The sequence below is a fragment of the Malaclemys terrapin genome, chromosome 14 (genome assembly GCF_027887155.1).
Source record: "Malaclemys terrapin pileata isolate rMalTer1 chromosome 14, rMalTer1.hap1, whole genome shotgun sequence".
Taxonomy (NCBI): Eukaryota; Metazoa; Chordata; order Testudines; family Emydidae; genus Malaclemys; species Malaclemys terrapin.
In genome coordinates, this window is record NC_071518.1 from 18,707,290 (window position 1) to 18,724,936 (window position 17,647).

The 17,647-nt window shown below is 41.2% G+C and overlaps 1 protein-coding gene across 3 annotated transcripts in view; it reads left to right on the forward strand.

The window, feature by feature from the left end:
- Window positions 1-375: 375 nt before the first annotated feature.
- Window positions 376-17,647, forward strand: part of GARRE1 (granule associated Rac and RHOG effector 1) — a 96,545-nt gene continuing 79,273 nt past the window's right edge. The window contains exon 1 of one of the 3 annotated variants that reach the window (XM_054048576.1): window positions 376-452. The gene's annotated coding sequence lies outside the window, so the exon portion shown is untranslated. Of the gene's footprint in view, window positions 453-14,376; window positions 14,442-17,647 lie in introns of those variants that run through there. The other 2 variants (XM_054048577.1, XM_054048575.1) reach the window with 2 other exon arrangements.

Here is a 17,647-nt window from a genome sequence, read left to right on the forward strand (position 1 = left end):
TTTGCATGGGGTGCTTAACTGGGTGCACTCTCTGGTCAGCCTGGTCCCATAGTGCCCTCTCCTGAGGAGATGGAAAGAGCTAGGGAGAGGCGGGGGGAGCGGGAAAGAGGAGTAAAGAGGTGTTGGAAAGGAGAAAGGGGGAGAGAGAGGAGAGGGAAGATGAAGCCGGACTCCCCCCTTTTCTGCTTTCCCCTCTCCCCCCACCCTGGCTCCTCATTCTCCCTCTCCTCCCATTAGCCCCATCCCCCCCCCTCTGCCTTCCCCATCTCCCCCACAGCCCCGGCCCCCCTTTCTCTTCCCCTCCCCACCCGTCACTCCCCGACTCTTCCCCGCCCCGCTCTGCCTGGTCCCTCCCCCCGGCGGCCGGCTGAGGAGCCGCCGTTTCCGGAGTACACAGAGCGGGGCTGCTGGCCGTGCTGTGCCGTGAGGGGGTGACTGGCCGTGGCAGGCAGGTGAGCGAGCGGTACGCCCGTCCCCCCCCGTCCGGCCCCGGCCCTAGTCCGCGGGCTTAGCTGTCTCCTCCCGCAGCGGCGGCTCCCGGGGGAGGCAGCAGCCCCGCGGCTCGGCAGGCGGGGGCCCTGGTGGGGCGGGAGACCGGGGGATGGCAGGGGCAGCATTAACCCCCCCCCCGCGGCTATGAGGGGAGAGCCCCTTAAGGGAAGAAGGGGGGAGTAATCGCCCGGAGGTGGCGGGGCGCCCCCTGGCTGGGAAGGGGCGCCTATGAGGAGCCTCTCTGGAGGGGCTGGGAGGGTTAAGGGAAGCCCCCCCGGGACGCAGCGTCGGTCAGGGGCAGCCCCAAGGGAGAGGCTGGAACGCCCCGGGGCCCCTGTGGGTTGAGCCCCTCCGTCGGGGGGGGGGGGGGAGTGCTGATGGCCGGCCCCCTTGCGGGTGCAGGGAGGGAAGAAGGGGGATTGGGGTGCAGCGAAGGGGCCGGGGTGCCATATACACCACCCTCCACCCCACGGCTGGTGACCTGCGTGTGAGAGTTTCGGGTGAAACCGGCAGAGACTGCGCCTGCGGGAATTCCAGTGCACCTTCCTGCTAAATAGTGACCCGGCCCTGAAATACTCTCTGTGAGAGCCAGTGAATGTGAGAGCTGCCGCTGCCAGGCTCTAGAGAGGCCTTCTCTAATCTCACTCACTGGAGTCGGCCTCCCCGAGAGAGGGGAAAACATGATACAGACCCAGAACAATGTAGGCAGAGGGATTCTTAGCTCATGCAGGCATCAGCTTTCTATGGTTTTATAAACCCCCTTATCTCGAGCCTTGTACACGTAAAAAGGAGTGAAATTGTGACCACTCTGTTGACTGCAGTTTTAGTCAGTGTCTTACATTATATTATTTTGTATGGTACTAGTTGGTGCTGTTATGAGACTGTGTGACTGCTGCTGTCTTTAATCACAGAAAGGAGCTGTCTCTTATGAGCAGCAAAATTCTAAATACATTAATAACTCATTATGTGTAGCTAAAGCTTTTCTGAAGTACCTATAACATTAATATCGTCGTACTGACTGTCATTGTAGCTTGCTAAACTTATATCGACTCGCATGAGTTTTATTAATGATTTAAGATTTTTGATTTAGTGTGTTAATGATGCCTTTTCAGTTTCCCTCACTCAGATTGTGTCAGTTTGAGAAAGTCCTGCTGTGTGGTAGTTATATACTTTAATATCTCAAGGGTAGGCAACCTGTGGCACACGTGCCGAAGGCGACACATGAGCTGATTTTCAGTGGCACTCACACTGCCTGGCCACCGGTCCGGGGGGCTCTGCATTTTAATTTCATTTTATATTAAGCTTCCTAAACATTTTAAATACCTTATTTTCTTTACATACAACAATAGTTTAGTTATATATTATAGATTTATAGAAAGAGACCTTCTAAAAACGTTAAAATGTATTACTGGCATGCGAAACCTTAAGTTAGAGTGAATAAATGAAGACTCGGCACACCACTTCTGAAAGGTTGCAGACCCCTGATATAGCTAGATATAAACTTAACATATAGTTGTTGGTTTAGATGTTGAGACTCTCACATCCTAGTCACAAATATGAACCAGCCCTTATTTTATTATTAGTTATTACTTATTATTATATTTATTTTTTCTAGAGGAACTTTGCATCTGTAGATGTTTGGATATTCTGGTCAAGGGTGTGGTATAAATGAATGGTAGACAGTTAAGGAACATGCTTTCCTGTGTATTTTCCGGTACTTCTGGTAAGGCCAGAAATACTGAGACATCAGCCTTTCCTACTGATATTTTGTTATTTCTGATTCAGAACCAGGAAGTGCACAGGTGTGAGGAAATTAGAAATAACGTATACCGGGCTAGCCAAAACCTTTTTTTGAGGTTCAAAAGTTTTGGTCAATTGTTAAATAATCCCAAAGTAATGCTAAAATAACTGATATAAGCTGTATTTTTTAAAAATTCTAAATTTACATGCTGAAACCATTTGTTTGCTCACCTGCACCCTTCCTCAGTGCCTTATGCCAATGGTTCTCAACCAGGGATACGTGTATCCTTGAGGGGTACACAGAGGTCTTCCAGAGGGTACATCAACTCATCTAGATATTTGCCTAATTTTACAACAAGCTATATAAAAAGCACTACTGAAGTCAGTACAAACTAAAATTTCATATAGACAATGACTTGTTTATACTGCTCTATAGACTATGCTCTGAGATGTAAGTACAATATTTATATTCCAATTGATTTATTTTATAATTATATGGTAAAAATGAGAAAGTAAGCAACTTTTCAGTAATAGTGTGCTGTGACACTTTTTTGTATTTTTATGTCTGATTTTGTAAGCAACCAGTTTTTAAATGAGGTGAAACTTGGGAGTACGCAAGACAAATCAGACTCCTGAAAAGGGTACAATTGTCTGGAAAGGTTGAGAGCCACTGCCTTATGCCATATTCTTCTAATCTTCCTTATCCTTTTCTCTTCTGGGGTCACTACACTCCAGCCCTCTTTTCTTTCACTTTTCCCCCAACGTCCATCATTCTTAAACACCTTTTCTTCCTTCCCACTCAATGCACTTTTATAATCATCAATTTTCCTCTTTTGCAGAACTAAGGGAAATGCATTTTCCTGTCCCGTAAGGTAGATGCATGTATACGCTTCCCTTTACGGGTTGTAGTGATTGCATCTTTCTGTAGTTTCTCTTGTCTCTGATAAAATATGATGTCCTATGGAAAAATATGATCACTATAGTTGCTCATGTGGGGAAATTACCCACCCCAAAGCAATGTGGCAGAAGACTTGAAAATACATTTTTTATGGTGGTTCTTGGTGCAGTGGGGAGGGGTATAATGATGGCACCTGGAATACTGTTAGTGACAGCAGATTATGGAATGATAGTGTGCTTCCTGTTCCTAAGACCTACACCTTATCATTACTAATACTAGCTCACATATATAAAGCTCCTTTTATTCCAAAAGGTCTCTAAGTACTTAACAAACTATACGCTCAGATAAATTAATGCACCACTGAAATGCAGATCTCAGATTAAATGTGGAACTCTTTAACAGTGCACAACAATACTACATGACAGTTTAGAACAGGAAGTGGAGAGTATCTTCTCATTGTAACTGCAGGGGTAATCGTAGGTAAGTAGAATGTTATTACTAGAGTTGGATGTTAGCCAGGACCCTACCCCAGCTTTTATAAAGAGTGCCAGGAGACCATTAATAACTACACAGGGGGTCAGGACCTTGGTTTTATGTCTCATCTGAAAGATGTCTTTTACAGCAGCATGTGTAACTCCATTACAAAACAACATGCTGGGGCTGGTTCAGAGGGCAACTGACCTGATTAGACTTTACAAAATCTAGCTTGTGATAACATCAGATCTTACAGAACAAGATGGTATGTCTAGATTCCAGACAGTGCTGTTTAAACTCAAAAACTCTGCTTAGTATGATAACTTTATAGCCATTGTAGAATTTGCCAGATGGAGGTGTTCTCCAGGTTCACAAGAAGTTAACAATTGCCTTGTTTTATTGGTCCTTTGTTTTTTAAGCTTCTGTTGTTTGTATACTTTTGGATAATTTCATGATTGGATGAGTATAGAAATGCATTTTAATAGCCTTATGTTATAAGAGACTCTTTACCAATTGCCTTATTTTTCTAAAGGGACTAGTGGAAAAAATATGTGCACAATGCTTCTGTCCGTAAATGCCAAGTGATGTTTGAATCACTGTTGAGAGATGCTAGTCTCTGTCTTTCTGGAGAGTTCTTCTTGATCACCCACTCTGACTTTGCCAAAACTAAACCAATCCATCTGAAACTTCCACATGCAATTTATCAGATTTGAATTTTTCTGTGAAATTTGAAGCAAATTGGACAAGGTGTCTTGGTGTTTAAAAATGAGATATTTCCACTTCTTGGGAACATTTTCAAACAGTGTTTTGTATTATCATATCTAAGAAATGGCTTGGCTTAGATATATCAGTTTTTGTTTTATTCTTTTGTCTTCAATAAGAACTGATGCTTTGAGTAGTCTAAGAACATTTGGGGTGAATATCCTATTATGTGCAGTTGTTTCAAGGTTATAAAACCTTGCACAGTGCAAGTTGTGGGCTTCCAAAATCCTAGATTGGAGCAGCCTTAGGATAGAAAAAGGGAGAGGAGGAGGAGAATGAGAATGGAAACAGGAGATATCGAGCGAGTGGGTGTTCAAAAGTAAAAGAATGGAAGGAGAAGGCATAAAGAGGCATATGGACTAATGTGTGCGTTGCTGAAGAACTGCTAAAATCTGTATATAGGAATAAAAGATTAGTATCTGTGTATATGGGGTAGGAGTAACAGGCCCAGTGTAGGACTTCTAACACTCTAAACAAGATTTGTTATGCAGTAGGACAGAGATTTTCAAACTGGTACACAGGCTGCAATCAGGTGACACATGGGATGGTTTATCAGAATAAGTATCTGTTAAACTGCACTGATTAAAACAACAAAGATGGTGTAGTCAGTATGTTTGAATTTTAGATTCTATTCTATATAGGTTCGTATGCTGCGCTCATCACTATATTATCTGACTGCCATCCAATATTGCATTAAGTGACGTGACTAACATCTGTCACATGTTTTTATTCCGTTATCCTCTCCCCAAAGGGAAAAGTGTGAGCATTGTCTTGTTTTGGTAGGATGGTCTTTGTTTGTTTAGGTTTTTGTTTTTTTTAAATATATATCTTATAGAAGGCATAGTGAACAATTATTTTAAAAATCAGACTTTTTAAAATATTGGATTTAAAATATTGGTCATCATCAGGGTGGGATGGAATCTCATAACTAATATGAGATGAAAGCTCACAGATGCTGCTGTATGAGAGCTTAATATCAGTGAGGAATCCAGTAGTACATCTAATTACAGACTGAATTGAGCAGTTTTGGATGTGTACCTTCAGCTAAATGAGATGTGATGTACTACGGCTTATGTTTGGTGAAGGAGAAATAAAAAAAATCTGTCCTTGCTAAGGGAAGTCCACAAAAGTGAACATAGCATTTGCTGAAAATATCTATTTTGGCCTAATATTGTATTTATTTAAAAATGTTTTGAAGAGTTCTTTGTATCTGTTGGGTGCTCTTAAAATGTTTACTTTCACCTTTTTCCTGTAAGCTTAGGGTATGCCCATTCATACTAATAATACTTTACATAATAGCAAAAATGTACAAGGAAACTTTTTAAGATGACTCATTGGAAAGATGTGCTAAAATGTACTCTTAAATTGTAACCTTTTCTTGTCTTTCTAATTACTTTTTAAAACTAAATCATTCTTTTAAGGTAGTATTTCCCTCTGAAATTAGTGGTAAGTATTTTAATGTTAGCTAAATCTTAAAAAAAACTTTATTGTTTTGGAATAGGGACATAATCCTCCCCTGTCATCTTTTGTTTCTTGCTTTTTCACTTGCTTGTTGGATTTTTCTGGTGGTTTTTGGATAAGTATAACTGTCTTTCCCTAAGTTTTTCCCCATTTCCTCTGGTCACTTTTCACTGTGCTATTTGTGTAATTCTAATCTTCCTCCATTTTTGTAAACACATCTGGAGAGTACAGATTATAGGGAGAATTCAGATAATTTAGGACAAAAACAGTCTACCTTTGACTTTTTTTTCAGGTCTTGGATATGTTGTTTTTGTTCTTTCCTGATAATATAGTGGAGATTTTTAACTAAAACTTGTTTAACACATTAGCTGTTTTTTTGGAAGTAGAATTGATTGAACTTCCAATTCCAGCACTGTAGTAATTACTTTTGCTTTGTAAATCAGGAGTGTGCTCAATGCCCACGATGGAGTGATACAGTGTGATTAGAGAATATTCCTTGGGGGTTGGTTGAATCTTACATATTTTGGTATAATGTGGAAATAGAAGAGCAGAATCCTGCTTTTGTTTAAATCTTTTCCAAACATGTCATAAGGGAATTTTGTCTTTCTCTTATCAAAATGATGTGCCCCTTTAGTGTTCTGTTCTAACATGCTAAGTTTCAGGATGGACTTTTTAAAGGGAGTCATGGAACATTAAAGTTTTCATCTGATGGCCAAAAGGTAGGAGGAGAATAAAAAGACCCATTATGACCTTTTTCTTTTCAATGAGGACCTCGCTACTATGATTCATGCTACAGTCACTTTAGTTAAATTATTCCAGTGCACTGTATCTTGAATCCATTCTGAAACCAAAGCTGGCAGAGAATGTGGTTCATGCTTGTTAAGTAGGGTATCTCACTGTGAGCATATTACACTGGTGCTACCTGTGGTTTTGGATGTTATCAAGAATTTCCCAAGACTTACTGGGGTGAAGGCAAATTCCTCTGAAGCAGGCCCAGACCTGCAGTGTGCAATATCAGATCAGTGGCTTTGTGGGATTTTTCTTCTTGAGTTAGGCAAGCTCCTTCTCCATCAATACAGATTGTAGATCCTGCAGATATGGTCTCAGAAAGGATATAGGCAGAGAGTAAAAAAGCATTGAAGTATCCTCAGAGAGAAATAAGGCAAAACCCCTCAGTGTCCAGACCTCATGTTCCTTGAAAACCTGTGGCTGAATCTCTGAGGTCTCTAATCCCCCTCATCTTCATGGTACAAGAAGAAGACTGCGTGTTTCATGGCTTCAGGATAAATTGTCTACTGCCTATGATCAAAAATATATTGGTTGGAATTATGATGAACCATTTGGACAAGCAGCAACTTTTGCTACTTTTTAAGTAGCCATAAGCTTATGTGAGCCATTTTGTTGCTTCTTTAAAAGAAGCAGACCTTTACAAACAGGCAACATAGGCAAGTTCCTTAATATGGTGCTGAAAGATTAATTTAATACTTTACAAATATTGTGTCCCCCTTTAGGCAAAGATAAAAACTCACACTTATTTTAATACATTCACAGCAATCCTTTCCCCAACTCTCCATGTTAACTGATATGTGAGACCTGCACACAATCGAACTTGGTGTTATGCTGATTCTGTAAAAATCAATTTCTTTTCCAAGGAGGGAAATACTATTATTACACTTAGTGTAAAAACCTAGATTATTTTAATGTAAACAAGTACTTGTTGACTTTTAAATTTTTGATGTAAAACCTCACAATGTATACAATTCTGTTACTTTAATTCAGTTCCTTGTAGACATCTAAAATCATCCTCATGAGTTATTCAGTTTTTATCCTGTTTATTTAAACATTCCAATAATTTCCAGGACAACAGATTGTAATGTCAAATTCAGCACTTTGACCCAATTTCAGGCCCAAAATGGGGAATAATTGTATAGAAAGAGTCAATGTTTAAAAATAAAACAAAACAAAAATTTGGTAATTAGCAAACTTGGTACAAAATTATAAAACATAATTTAAAAGTTGAAGTAGATTTGAATGTAGCATGAATCAATTTGGAAGCTCTTATTTGCATGCATGTCTTCTAATTCATATTACCAATACTAAGTAAAATGTCTTATTTTTTGTATCATATTTAATCTTCAGAGTGAAATAGCAATTTAGGGGGTTGGGGGCAGGAAATAATCTAGTGTGGTAAACTTTGTTCATAAGCAGTTATTATTTTTATCATTGTGGAAAGGTAGTACATTTGACCTGTGCTATTTTGAAATTAATCTATTGCTTGGTTTTGTGGTTAAAAAAGATTTAGGTCTGGTTAAGTGAAATCTATTGCTTTGCAGATGTTGCTGGATGTGAAATCTATTCAAAACCACTAATGATACATACTTTGTTTTTGTATAGGAATGTCACATTTTTGTGGTGACGGATAGGTATGATAGAGTAAATCTGTAGTCAACACACAAGATTTAGTGAGATGTTTTTGGGAAAAGACAGTGTATTTTTTCCTTTGAAGAATTTTTTTCCAATTCATTTTCTGGGATAGTTTTATATTTCTATGACACTTGATTAAGCTATGCATGTAGTCAGTTAGATAAATGTTTACTAGAATGTGATTCATCCTCTAATTATGTATCCTCTGCACATCTCTTAGAGAGGTACCAGAGGCTCTCTTTATTCCACCCTCTCATCTCTCCATATCACGGTGACCATATTTTCAGCTGAGGGCTGGATGGGTTCCCTTCAGATTATAAGGGTGGTTGTTTGACCAATATGAGGTGCCTCTGCCACCCCAGGAGCGCACATTCTGAGCTCCTTCTGGCCTGATGTAGAAAGACTAGGCCTAGAAATCTCTTGATGACTTCAGGTCAACTCTGGATGCCCTTCTGGAAGGTATGCTTTAGTCAAACATAAGTTACTTGGATCAGTACATGGATAACTGGGTGAAATTTAATGGACTGCAGGTCCCTTCTGGCTTTGAAATCTATTAATTGGTTAAACAGAATTTGGATCTTGGAAATGGCAATGCAGAAGTCAGTTCCTTGGGCAGTGTGTCAGTCCTAGAGCTTGATTTTTATGGCAAGGTAATGCATTTTCAAATACTTTAAATAAAGCTATTCTAGTCCATTTCTGTGTACGCCTCTTTAAATTAGCATGTGGCAGTGCTGCTTCATTTGATTGTTTAAGTACAATACAAAGATGTGAAATCTTGCCAGTTTTAAGTTTTTTGTTGGTGACTTTGCTCACCACTTCAGCCTTTGGTATGCAAAAATGTGGAGTTCTCCATAGAGTCCCTGCCCACCCTCCTACTCTTTGTTTTTAGTTTAGAGTAGTGAGTTCTCATTTTGTGGGCAACTTAATGGAAGAGAGATCCTCTTATGGATCTGCCTTCCCTTATGTTTTGAAATCTTCCGATCTATGTCTCACCAAAAAGCTCTTAATGGACTACAAGTTTGAGAACCACTGATATAGAGAGGGCCAGTCTGTATGATGCTGGTGTGACTGGGAGCCGATGTTGCCACAGTTGTTTCATGTCAAAAACCAAACTTCTTTTTGTGTATGGGGGGAAGTTGTATACTAATTAATTGTTTTTTTAGTCTATATTGCAACCATCCACTAGCTGCTGCTCTCTTTACTGTTACATTTTTGTTGCTACTGACATTTTGCTTGCCAGTTTCTTAGAAAGAAACAAACAAACTTTCTTTGTAAAAGCTGTTGCAGTTACAAATGCAATACTAATGAAAGGTAATACACGTGACTTATAGGGACTTAGAAAACATACATTTTTTTCCAAGCCATTGGGGTAAAATTACAAAAGATTCTACATAGACACAAATAATTAAATACAATATTTAAATTTTAATATTTTAAAACATAACTGTCAACAGGAAGTAGTAAATCTATATTCTGTTTTGAAGTGCTTCAGCAGACACAGGGCATTTGTTTTTCAAAAGTTTCTTTTCTCTCTGGGAAGTAAATGTGTCTTGTCCACCTGATTGCCTCCTCTTACTTTGTTTTGGAGTGAGAGAATTGTGTATCTGCTGTACTGGTCTTCTTTTGTTGTCCCTGTTAACTTACGTGATAAACATGTAGTTATGGTATGCTACAGAGTGAGGCTTTGTATACACCTGAAAGTTGCACGGTGTTCACTATACCAATATAGTTAAAGGAGTACAACCTTCACTAGTATAGATGCAATTATATTGCATAAAGGTGCATTATACAGGTATAAACTGATCTGCATCTCTGTACAAGAAGAGGAATAAGCTATACAAGTTTAGGGCACTTTTATGGCAGTATAATTGCGTCTACACTAGCAAGGGTTTTACTGATTGTGACATTACCCAGGGTACGAGCTGCACTATTGAATGGCAGTGTCCCCTTAATTCTCCAGCCTGGGATACTTTTTACAATTCTTTGCTAGTAAACAGCACACCCCTCCAGGCTCTGTTCACTCACAGCCATTAGCATGCAAAAGCATATCCAGCAAAGTTGCATGAATGCTCTCCCAGCCACTCATGAATAGACACAGGGTGATGCTCAGAAATTCTTAGCCCAGCCTTGCACCCCAGAAATGTGCATCTTGCACTCTCCAGTATGCTACTGAACAGAGTACCTTCATTAAATAGCTTGTCATTTTTATCAAAGAAAATGATTACAAACATTAAAACAAGTTTATTAACTAGAGAAAGATAGATTTTTTTAAGTGATTATAAGTGAAAAGGCATAAAAGTTAGCTTGCGTGTTTATCTTTTATAACCAGTTCTATTTCCTAAACTTTACCAAGCTAAATAAGATTTGAAAGCAAAAAATGGTTTCTCACCCAAAAGCTCACAGCAGTTAATACTAACTAGAAAGCCTTCCAGTTAGGTCCGTCTCTCTCTCCTCCTCCTCCCCCCCCCCCCCAGTTCAGTGATGGTTCTTTGTCTTTCAAATGCTCTTGCTGCCATGTGTAGAGATGGGGGAGAAGGGGTAAATGGGGAAGCCATGGTCTCTTATTTTATACCTTCCTCCTCTCTTTGAGGAATACCCTCCCCCTCTCTGCTGGGGTGCAGACAGTCGGTCTATGGTGTACGTGAGATTCGAAGCGTCTTTCAGGTGAATTGTAAATTTTTTGTTCATACCTTATGTGTACGTGATGTTTGGGATGTCTTGCGGATGACATGCAAATCTTTTGTTTACAGTCCCCCCGATGACAAATGGTTGCTTCAGTAGCTAATAGTTTTATAACAATTGTGGTCAATCCTTTCTTGAAACTGAGGAGCTAGGCTGTCTGCATTCCACAGAATTACATTTCAGCAACAAACATATAGCAAAATCTCATAACTCCATATACAATGTTGATGCACACATTTTAACATGTTAATCAGATAATGACTTTTTAAATGATGCCTCACAAAGCATACTATGGACAACATAGATCATAACCACATAAAAGTGGTGAATAAGGGATACAGGATATTACTTGGGGTACAGTGTGTCATACCAGTATAACTAAATCGCATCCTTATTGGCACAGTTATACTGATAGAACTTGCAAATGGACAACCAGGCCTAAGTATTCTGCTGAGGGATGTGTGTGAGAGTATGTGTTAAAGTACAGTACTGCATAACATTGCATGAGGCGGCTGGTGGTGCATTGTAGCATACTTGGCACACCATAATTCTTATTCCTAGTGTTTAGTTTTACCTTGAAATTTCTTTCATGGAGCAAACTCTAGCACATTATTGGTTGGAGACCAGCAGAGGGGTGGCTTGACAGAAGTTGTAATTTATTTGCACTGCATGGTATCTTGGGCAGATGACAAACCTGTTGAATGCATAAGACATTACTAGGCCTGAAATAGTCCACATTTGATGACCTTCAGGGCTTGTTGCAGGACTCATCTTATTTTCTCAAGCTTTTGAAAGTGATGGGGAATTGTAGGAGCGGGGAATTGTCTGATGGGGTGGGGGTGGGGAAAGGAGTTTATGATGGGTTAACTTAAAAACACGTGTAGCAAGTTCATTATGTCAAGGTCACTTAAAGTATAGATGGATGCCCATTTTAGCAATTCTGTAAATAGAAATAATAGTATTTCAGAGACCTTCTCCTTAGGTAAGAACTGCCCTCCTTATATTTAATATTCAGACACTGGTGCCTTGTAGTTTGTAGCATGGGAAGACTGGTTCTTTGTTTTTTAATTATGAAAAGCAGTTCTTTCTCAAACTGATCTCCACCAGTTCTTCCAGATGGATTCTGTTGCCTCGGTGTTCACTGGAGGCAGACTAAAATGGTCAGTTGGAAGCCCTGTGGCAGAAGTGCATGCCTACCGACCTTTATACAAAACGCTTGCTCCCTCTCCAAGTTTTTTTGAGTTCTCAAATCCATTTTTTCTTCAAAATCTACTGAGATGTTGAAGCTGACTTTGTTTGAATGCTATGGGAAGAAAATGTATCTAAATAGCCAATTCCTAGTTGTGATGGGGGTACACTTGCCCTGCACTGGACGGGGAAGGGTTTTCCCTATATTGTGGGCTGAGGAAGCTATGTCCCCTCATCTCTACTGGGCATGCTCCAAATGCACTAGTATAAAAGGGAGCAGCTCAGCTCATTTGGGGCTGACCACTGGAGAGGAAGGACACACGCCGCAGGCTCCAGCCAAGGATCAGCCGAAGCCCAAAGACATGGGAGCTAGAAATGTTGCAACTGAGGCAAATGCCAGGGTACCCACAGAGGCCCCGCAGAGTCCAGAGTTGCTGGGGACAGTGCAGACCAGGGAACCTGGAGACAGCAGAGACTCCCAGACTGCAGCAGTGGGAACCACGGTAGGAAGCAGCCCAGGGGAATTAGATAGTGGCCCTCCTTTAGTGAACTGGAATTTTGAGGCAGCATGTTTCGGTCGGACTGCAACCCCCTCCTCCCCCCCCCCCTGCTAACTCAGTGGCATGTGCTCCTGCCACTATCTGGGCTGGGGCCCAGTGGAGAGGGAAGACCCAGGCTCCTCTACCAGGCCAGTGCCGTTCCTCCTCCTCCCCCCTTTTTGTGCGTGGCGGCCACTAGCGCTTACTACTTCACGGACAGGAGAAAACATATCGACTTTGGCCACTAGGCCAACAGGCGAATACATTGACTTTGGCCACCAGGCCTTACTGCCCTGCTAACAGGGGTGAATCTATTGACTATCCACTGAGCCTAATTATCCTGCTGACTGGGGCGAATCCGTTGACTTTGGCTGGTAGGACTTACTGCCCTGCTGACTGGGGCAAATCTATTAACTCTGGCCATTGGGTCGCATTGCCCTGCTAAGAGGGGCGAGTATATTGACTCTGGGTATGGAGGCATAGACGCAGGTTACGTACGCTCCGCACCTCCACCCTAAGGGAGACGGGGCACACTTGCCTCACACTGGACGGAGTCCTCCCAACCCTGTAACAATAGTTAACATTTTATTCTGGTATGACCCTAGAAGATTACACTGGTAAAGAACCCTTTACCCTTCCTTCATTTAACATTTGAGAAGTTTAAAACAGAGATAAATAGTGGCAAAGCCCTTCAGGGTACAATGCTAGGTGTGGTATAAAAATCTAGATAGATTAGGAGGTTGTCTGTCAATCTGGAACCACTATTTTCCAGGAACTTTAATAGTATAGACTTTATTTTCTTGCACTATTAAAACACTTTTTTGTTAGAGGTAGATAAGTAACACTTTTTACCAGTAAAAATGCTCTGTTTTGTCCAAGATGTGGACAAAGGAATGTGCACTTAAATGGAATCTACATACTTCAATCCTGGAGGCAAAGAAAGGCCAACAATGTGAAAGGCATCAAGACAAGTCAGTGGAAGAATTTCTTTTCCAGACACAAGAAACACATTAGATCAGACCAACTAGCTATACATTTTACTAGTGACTGCCAGTTAAATGATTTAATGACCTGTACATAGCCACAGTTCAAAATGCAGTGGAACTTTCAATCAGTGTTGTTATAGTACAGGATCTAGAAATATTATTTTAATTTTAAATCTAACTGTATTGATTAGATGCAGAAAGGACTGGAGGCCAGTTGGTTAAATTTTTAACAGTTGATTTGTTCTCTAAAATTCTCCTATACCAGCCCATCCAGATGAGTTGCTTCTCAAACAGGCAGATATAATTCTTCTTTTAGAGATGAGACCTAGACTTCACTTGAAATATTGTCTTTAGTTGGGGAGTTGGATAGAAAAACCCCCTGCTGTCATTCACTTTACTTGCCAAATCCACAATCTTCTTTCTCTCTTCTTTTGCTGAATCCAGTCACCCTCATTTTCCTATGACCCTCTTTTTTTTCCACTTGCACTTCCTCTTCCTTTCTCTGCCTCTCATTTTAATGAACACTGGAAGATTTTTCAGGTTTCCTCCCAATTTTAATCCCAGATCTCAGAATCAATCACCTCTTCTGCTATTGGGTCCAGGGCTCCTCATCCATCTCCCACACTGCTGGTTTCTGTTCTGCTGGTGACGATTCTGTTGATGTTTGCTTCTCCTTCTGTTTGTTAATCAGATAGAGTGGGGACTGGAACACTAGCTGGGAAATGCAAAGCAAAATTTACCAACTTGAAGATGTAGGAGGATTTCACTCTATTTTATACGGGTTTTGGTATGGAGGTTAGTGATATTTTTTTCTTCATTCTTTTTCCTTCCCTCCATGCAAGGAGCACTCTTTCGTCTCCCGCACAACCAGGGTGTTTGTGTGGTAGAGTGAGAGAAGCTCTTGGCCTGTCATACCAAAACATTTTGATCACTGATATTCCCACTTTGATCACAGTTACTCCCATTAATTCCAAATTGCTGCTATTAAAATAATTCTATAAATGAATGAGACACAATAATCTGTTTGGGATTTTCTTCCATTGTCTGTTTCTAAATATTTAAATACAGGAGCTGGGAGATTTAAATTCTGCTACTATTGTTCAAAAGTCTTTAAAAGCCACAAATTTTACACCACGTAAATGTGCTACCTTGTTTGGTTGTGCAGCAGCAGTTATACTATTTCTACAAAGGTGACATCAATGATGCTGGAACACAATCAAAGTGTAGGCATGGTAAATTTTACATTAGAAACATAAGCAGGGGAATCAGTGCTTGCCTGTTGTTTGTTTGTTTGTTTGTTTTTTCTCTCTCTGTCTGTGGGGGAAAAAGAGCAACAGAGGAGTTAGTTTTAATAAGTAAAGTGAAAATAGGAGACTGAATTTAATTTCTAGTGGCAGGGAACTCATGTTTTCCCAGACCTTTTAATTCTGTGGCAGAATCCCACTGCATGATTTGTCTTCAAGCAGCCACAGAATGCAATTGTTGCATAAGAAATTGTTTCACTCTGCTTCTTTTGGGATATAGGTGGAAAAAGCCATTCTTTAACTTCCTGCTTCAAATATTTTATCTTCTCTCAGCTGGAATGTAGGTGAAAATGCCAGTGGCAGAAGTAGCAAACACAATCTGTTGCCACTAGCAAGAGCTTTCCCTCCTGCCCAAGCTCCTGTACTGCCAAAGCCAATGAATTGTGTCTATGTTGCTGTTTTGTCACTAGCACTTTCACCTATATTCCAGCAAAAGAGAAGGTAAAGTATTTGAATACAGTGCGTGTAGTCATTGGGAGAAACATGCTCTGCACAGGGATGGATTAGGGTCTGTAAGCATACACAGTTGCTTGGGGTGTCATTGCCAGAGTGTCTTGCTCTATTTAATAGTCAGATGTATAGCAAAGGGAACATTTATTTATATATATTCAAATATTTTACTACTGTTATAGAGGCCAAGTTAAATTTGAAAAAATTGATAGGTTGAAATGGAAAAAAGTTCATGAACTTGGGATGAGTGTGACTTATGTAGTACAGTCCAGTGCAGGGACATCTCAACTACATTTAAGAGACAGAAACCAGTTTTGACTCTCTTCCAGCTGGTTTAATTAGTTATTCCTTCCCTTAGCTGTGCAGATTCTATTTACTAGCCGTTTTTTCTTGCTAAGTTTAATGCCTTTAATTCAAAGCATCTATAAATAGGACACTTGATAAAGAAGGCATATATTGTCTCTCAAAGCAGTGTTCTTTAGAACATTTTAGAAATAAATAAAATTAGCTAGCTCTGTGGCCTGGTGAGTAGTGCTCAATGTTATGATGAAGGAAACAGAAACTTCATTTGTGGTTTCTTACTTCCTGGAGTAAGCATGCTGCGGTTCCATAAGGGTGGGAGAAGAGAACCTATGGAGCAGGTTACAGAGTGATACTGGGGCAATGAAGAAATTTTCATTAACATCAATTCGACTGTAGTATGGTAGCAACTGTGCCAAGTTTCAATCCCTTTCAATATCAGTAGAAAGTGGCAGATGTGTAGGAGCGTTGGGGCAGGAAGAGATTGAAAGGCCTAATTTCACATTTAAAAATTCTGACTGCTTCCTTTAAAACAAACAAACAAACAGACTTTCAATAAAGCATTTGAGATTGTTGAAACTATTGTTAGCTGACTGGACACTGAGGCATTACATTGGCTAGGATGTCTTGGGGAATGGAATGAGCCATTTATCACTACTGGGAGATGCACTTTTATTTTTTAAAAATCTTTTTGAGAATGTTGTATATTAAAGTGATAACATCTATTTTGGTTGCAAATGTGACCTTCAAAATCTAATTATCCAGATCATATTTACAAAATTCCAAGTATCTAAGTTCTAAAATTGACCACTCCGTTGTTGAAAATTTCAAAAAGCCATCCTTTTTGGTGTGTTTAGTAACTGTGCTCTTGAATTGAAAGCAGAGCAAGAATATTCTTCCCATTGCTTGATATTTCAGAATTGTATAAACATTATTGTACATCAATATTTGCAAGCACTACTTTATGATTGAAGAGAATGCTTTGTTTCAATTCTTTATTTTTAGCCAAAACTAAGACACAAAGTGTTGTTTCCCACCCTATCCCTAAGGTTGCCAACTTTTTAATCACACAAAACCGACCACTCTAGACCCACCGCTTCCCCGAGGCCTTGCCCTTCCCTTCCCCAAGGCGTGTTCACTACATTTCCCCTCCCTCGGTAGCTTGCTCTCCCCTACCTTCACTCACTTTCACTGGGCTAAGGCAGGGGATTGGGTGTGGGAGGGGATGAGGGCTCTAACTGGGGGAGCGGGCTCTGGGGTGGGGCCAGAAATGAGGGGTTTGGGGTGCAGGAGGGGGCTCCAGGTTTAGAGGGAGCTCAGCTGGGGGAGGGGCTTGGGGCTTGGAGTTGGGGCACGGGCTTACCTCGGACGGCTCCTGGTCAGCGGCACAGTGGGGCTAAGGCAGGCTCCCTGCTTGTTCTGGCACCGTGCTGCACCCCAGAAGCGATCAGCAGGTCTGGCTCCTAGGCAGGGGGGCCAGGAGGTGCCACATGCTGTTCTTGCCCACAGGCACTGCCGCCCCAGCTCCCATTGGCTGCAGTTCCCTGCCAATGGGAGTGTGGAGCCGGTGCTCGGGATGGGGGCAGTACGCGGAGCCCCATGGCCCCCCCCCCCCCCCGCCTAGAGCTGGACCTGCTGGCCACTTCCAGCGTGCAGCGCAGTGCCAGGACAGGTAAAGACTAGCCTGCCTTAGCCCCACAGCACTGCCAACCAGACTTTTAACAGCCCGGTTGGTAGTGCTGAGCGGAGCCGCCGGGGTCCCTTTTTGACCACGTGTTCCGGCCGAAAACCGGACACCTGGCAACCCTACCTATCCCAGCATGGTATACCTACGGAATTTAGCACTATGAAGCAAAAACGTAGCATTTTAAACGGGTCATTGTTTTGGTTGCTCACTCTGTCTCCCCCTTTTCTCATGTCACTACCCTAATAGAAGACCAACATATC